The sequence below is a fragment of the Pimephales promelas genome, chromosome 6 (genome assembly GCF_988280905.1).
Source record: "Pimephales promelas chromosome 6, fPimPro1.hap1.1, whole genome shotgun sequence".
Taxonomy (NCBI): domain Eukaryota; kingdom Metazoa; phylum Chordata; class Actinopteri; order Cypriniformes; family Leuciscidae; genus Pimephales; species Pimephales promelas.
In genome coordinates this window covers 23,927,019-23,933,018 of record NC_142774.1, presented here as the reverse complement: position 1 = coordinate 23,933,018, position 6,000 = coordinate 23,927,019, and positions in this window count along the sequence as shown.

Here is a 6,000-nt window from a genome sequence, read left to right as displayed (position 1 = left end):
ACACACACACGAACAGACACACACACACTCTCTCTCACTCTCTCTCTCTCTCTCTCACACACACACACACACACACACACACACATACACTACACGAACAGACACACACACACACACACACACACACACACACACACATACATACACACACACACACACTCTCTCTCTCTCTCTCTCTCTCTCTCTCTCTCTCTCTCTCTCTCTCTCTCTCTCTCTCTCTCTCTCACACACACACACACACACACGCACGCAGCCACCGAATCCACCGAACGCAGCCACCTGTAATAAAAATTGAGAAGAAGCTTTTCAACGTGTTTGCATCAGTAACGTTAATTTCTAAAAATTAAATTCGGACAACATTAAGCCTATACATTTTTATTGTATGTGGATGTAGGAGGGGAAAATGTCGAGACTAAAGCCCTATTCAGATTAACTTTACAAGGTGGGGTAAGTTAATGTAATTTTACCACAGGACTTCTGTAATATCAATAGCCAAATCGCATGTGGTAAGATAGCCTATAGGTTATCAACAAGTTGGAGAGGTAACTCAATTTGCGCATCGCTGTCATGTATATTACGTTGCTTCCTGATGTGCGCAAACAAATAATCTATACAACAGGGCAGCTGAATGCTTATCTGACAACCTAGAAGCTCTTGTAATTATTACTTTAACAGTTACCCCACCTCTCCATGCCGGGTGAACACCGGCTGATGCAGTAAACAGCATTTCACAACGATTTCAGTACAGTAATAGCAAATATCCTTGCTCCTTCTCGATTATCTGGTAATATTCTATTCACAAAATACAACCAATAGTACGGTAATGTTAAGACTTACTTGTGAAAAGCCCTATTTTCGGTGGTCCGGCGATTAGAACAGGAAAATGCTCCACAGTCTCATCTGCTGCCACGCAACGAGACTGGGAATACGACCGGTTCAAGATGGCGGCCTGATTTCTCGTTTTCCAGCGGCCAATAGGGTGTCTAGTCTCTATATGATATCTAGGCTGTCAGAGCCCCTGTGGTGAAGAGATGGGTCCGCCCAGACAGAGTAGACTGGTCCGCCTGAAGAGATGGGTCCCACCTTAGGACCCGAGCTAGTTTTATGGGTAATCGCTTTAGTGCCTGGTTACAAATCACTTTATTAAAAGAGACGTTTGAAGTACGTTATAACGAGTCATTAATGTATTTTAACTTATATGGTTCGTATACTAGTATATAACCGAAGCTGTAGATTGTAAATTTAAACATTTCTCGTTTTTCAGTTAGCTTAGTAGCATAGCATTTTTCCGATGATTCGTGCTAGCTGAGGTTTACCCACAGGGTTTACCGCAGCTTATACTTACCGTATTCGAAATGCAATTATATTTTGTCACTGTTTTTGTCTTAGTAATCAGCGCGATATGTTGATAATATGAATTGTTTGTCTAGCCTGGATTACAGGACAGTGTAATAAAAATTACTGAATCACAAATCGTAATGTAATCATTATCAAACTTATCATAATTTTATTTTTTTTATCCTGATTAATGAAAGAAATAGCATTTTCAGGTATGTTTTGCAACGTTAAGTTATTTGTTATTAAACAAATAAGGCATAATACATTTTTTTTAATTACATTCATGTAATTTTGTGTTCTAATTCACATGATTTGTCATAATTATTTCTTAAAACAGAACATCATACAATAGCATTCAATGCAATAAAATTAGTGAACCAAAACTTACAGGCTATAAAAATTACTTCTGATTAAATTACACAATACAATAATAAATGATTTCAACTGAATCACGAGATGTAATGGATTATATTTTTTATTAACGCAGAACTACAGGCAAAATGAACATTTACATGGACATTTATAGAGCTTTTTAAAATAAACAACAATACAGAACAGCTTTAAACAGACATACTGTAGGAAATCAAAGTATTAATCCAAGGCACTCGCATTGTAGTACAAAAGTTAAAAAACCTTTATTAGTTCATGGCTTTAACCATGAACTAATAAAGGCTTTTTAACTTTTGTACTACAATGCGAGTGCCTTGGATTATTACTTTGATTTCAAACACAACTATCCCAAGCAACCAAAGAGCACCGAGATTTTACATTACACCCTGTGCAGCACTTCAATGGCTTTATGCACAGCTGCACTACTTCCTGAACTTCAGCCAGCTCATTGTTTCCTGTCTGCCATTATTGGGCAAAATTGATTAATTCAGGTGTGTCTGATTATTGTTGCCATGACTACTGAGGTCAAGCACACCTGAATTAATCAATGTGTCCAATAATGGCAGAGAGGAAACAAGGAGCTGGCTGAAGTTCAGGAAGTAGTGAAGATTTTTTTTTTTTTTTTGCAAGTTTATTACAAACTCTCGTGGAGACAACATCAAAAAACAGGCCAGGCATCAACAATATGCAGATTGACAATGAAAAAATAAATACATAAATAAATCAAAAATAATACATAAAACAAGGCATAGTTTTCAAATAAATAATGTGTTACAGGATCAAAAACTTTTCAGCAGCGTAACATACATCTTCTACAGTTTGTTTAGATTTCTTTACAAGGTTCAAGGAGGATAAAAACATAGAAAATTCATTTTTAAAACAGTTTACATTTGGCAATTGTTTTTTCCATTTATTTTTGTGAATGTGGTATTTACCCATAATGATGATAAGGTTAATCAAAATTGAAAGGTCCCTTGTTATTTTAGAATTATAAATTAGAATATCTTCGATGGTAAATTGTTCAAGTTCACTAATTTTATTTTTCAACCAGCTGTGGACATCTTGCCAGAACTTCCTGCTAACTGAGCAAAGGAAGAATAAATGTTCTGTTTCTTCTGGGTGTTCATGACAAAAATCGCAAGGGTCAACTTCAAAACCAAATCTACCCCTCAGTGTCTCCGCAGATGGATAGTAGTTGTTAAGAATTTTAAATTGCATTTCTTTTACTTTGGGTGCAATTGGCCATTTTATAAATTTCCAATGTTTTTCTATAATTGTTGGATTATCTAATATTTTAAGTTTTATCTTCCTATCATAATCATGATATATATAACCCTTGAACGCTTTATTTAAATATTTGTTATCACATTTTTTGTCCGTCAGGTTCAATTCCCCTATCGTTAAGTTTGGAAGCTTGATTTGGACATTAGAAAAAATAATTGTGTTTTTTATCTGCTGTATCAAATTCACTGGGATGGATTTACAGATTGTCCTATATTCTTTAAGAGAACATTGAATATTATTAAATTTGTTTTTTAGATCTTGCAGCTAGGATTTCCCCATTTATATCTAAAATGTCATGTACAAAGATAATACCTTGTTCAAACCACAGTTGGTTGAACAAAGACTTTTTGTTTGATACAATAACTCTATTATTCCACAAGGTGGCACAGTGAGGGGTAAAGTTATGGGTAAATACCATCTTCCAATAATGCAAAACCTGTTTGTGAAACTCAGATAATTTGAAAGGTTATTTGGAAATCTCAAAATCACATTTCAGAAGAAAGTTTAACCCGCCGAACATCTTGAAAATACTTTTTGGAATGTGGAACCATATCGAATCTGGCTTCAATAGAAACTCTTTCAACCACTTTACTTTAAATGTTCCTAACATTGCCTCAAAGTCCACTGTTTTGATACCCCCCCCCCCTATTGTACTCTTTAACCAACTGAGATTTTTTAACATAGTAGGTCTTATTTCTCCATATAAATTTATATATAATGGAGTTAATTTTCCTCACATTTTTTGGAGCAATGTAAAGATTGACATGGGTAAATAAGTTTGGATATACCTTCAGACTTGGACAATAAGTTACGCCCAAAAATGGAAAGATCTCTACTAAGCCAATGGTTTAAGGATACTTGTATTTGATCAATTTTTTTCTTTCATATTTATTTCCTCTCTTTGCTTTTCATCTTTGACCATCTTAACTCCAAGATACTTAACTTCTTTTTTAACAGGGATTGACATTATTTCTGTATCTATACAGTCCAATAATGCAAGTATTTCACACTTTTTTATATTTAAATGGAGACCTGAAGCTTTGGAAAAAGTTGAAATTATTTGCAATGCAATACTAACCATAGATTTATCCCTAAGGAAGAGGACAGTGTCGTCTGCAAACTGACTGAGGTGAAATTCGTATTCAAAAAAAATGTATGCCCTGAAAATTTGGATGATTTAATATCAGATATGCTAGTAGCTGTGTACATAAAATGAACAGCTTTGGACTAATTGGACATCCTTGTCTTATACCGCAAGTTATATTTATTCTAGGTGTTAGTCCTGGGTTTAAGGAGACTGTAAATATCAGTATAGAACATTTTGATCACTGAACAAAATTTTTTGTCGAATCCAAAATGTTCTAAAGTAGAAAATAAAAAATCGTGCTCTATAGAATTGAAAGCTTTGAAATAATCTATAAATAAAATCAGGCTTTCGGATTCCAGAAAAGACCGGTAGTCCATCATGTCCAATATTAATCTCACATTATTATGTATACTTCTACCTTTTATAAACGCAGACTGAGTTTCATCTACTATTCTATCGATGACTGTTTTTAACCTCTCTGCATATATTAGCGCCAATAACTTATGATCGTTACAGAGCAACGTAATAGGCCTCCAATTGTCTAAATTTGTTATATCTTTTTTGATTTGGGTAGTAGAGTTATTATACCAGTTTTCATTGTTGGAGTAAGACATCCTTCTTGTATACATTCAATAAATGCACTCAATAGCAATTCTTTGATATCTTCCCCAAAAAAATTAAAAAAATTCCGAGGTCAACCCATCAATTCCAGGTGACTTCCCATCTTTAATTTTTTTCAGGGCATTTTCCATTTCTTGCAGATTTATTTTGCCTTCTAACCTTTCTTTGTCGTTCTCCCCAATCCTTTTAATATTGCTCTTAATCATAGTAAAAAAGGATTCACAGTCCTCTTTGTGAAAATTTGAGCTATACAGATCAGAGTAAAAGAGTTGAACTTCCTCTTGTATTTGGCTAGTATCTTCTATGACTGTATCATTTTTTGTTAATTTGCAGATTCTTTTTTTAGACTGTCTAGACTTTTCTAAGCCATAGAAATATGTTGTGTTCTTCTCACCTTCTTCGATCCATCTAGCCCTGGACCGTACAAAGGCTCCACTTGCTTTTTCTAAATACATTTCATCAAGTTTTTTTTGAAGGGAGTTCAACTCTGTTAGTTCTTCCTCCGAAGCATTAGTTTTATACCACAGAGTACGTTAATCCTTTTCAGTATTTCCTTGTGTTTTAGTTTACTTGTTCTTGACATGCCTTTTCCCGTTTCAATTGCCAACCTCTTTGTTTCAAATTTAAACCATTCCCACTTCCCTTTATTTGACATATTCATTCCTTTTACTTTTATACAGAGGGATGTTATTTGTTTACAAAAACCATCATTTGATAAAAGTCTATTGTTTAGTTTCCATATATTTCCCGAAGAGTGTGGTTGTTTGGTAACTAACAAGGATAAGCTTATTAAACAGTGGTCTGTGAGTGGAGATGTTATAATCTCACACTTCTGAACATTATTACTTATTGAATGTGAGATTAGCCAGTAATCTATCCTTGACCGTTGGTTCCCATTTGAAGCACTAATCCATGTATATTCCAAATTTGTAGGGTTGTTCAATCGCCAATAATCAAAAGTATTAGTTTCAATACAAAAATTGTGCAGTACTTCGTTATTTTCAGGTTGTTGGCCTCTAGGAGGTAGTCTATCCAACCAAGAATTTGGAGCAATGTTAAAGTCACCTCCCATAACAACTTTATCTGTCATATAAACCGCTTTCCACTCTGTCACTAGACTAGGCCTACCCAGTTTCTCTAACATACTTCTGTTGTTCACTTTGTTATTATATCCGTAAAGCACAATCATTTTTTGGTCACATATTTCAATAGCTGCAATCAGCCAATGGCCATCTTTATCTCCTAAGTAACTAATTACTTTTCCTGTAAACCTATTACAA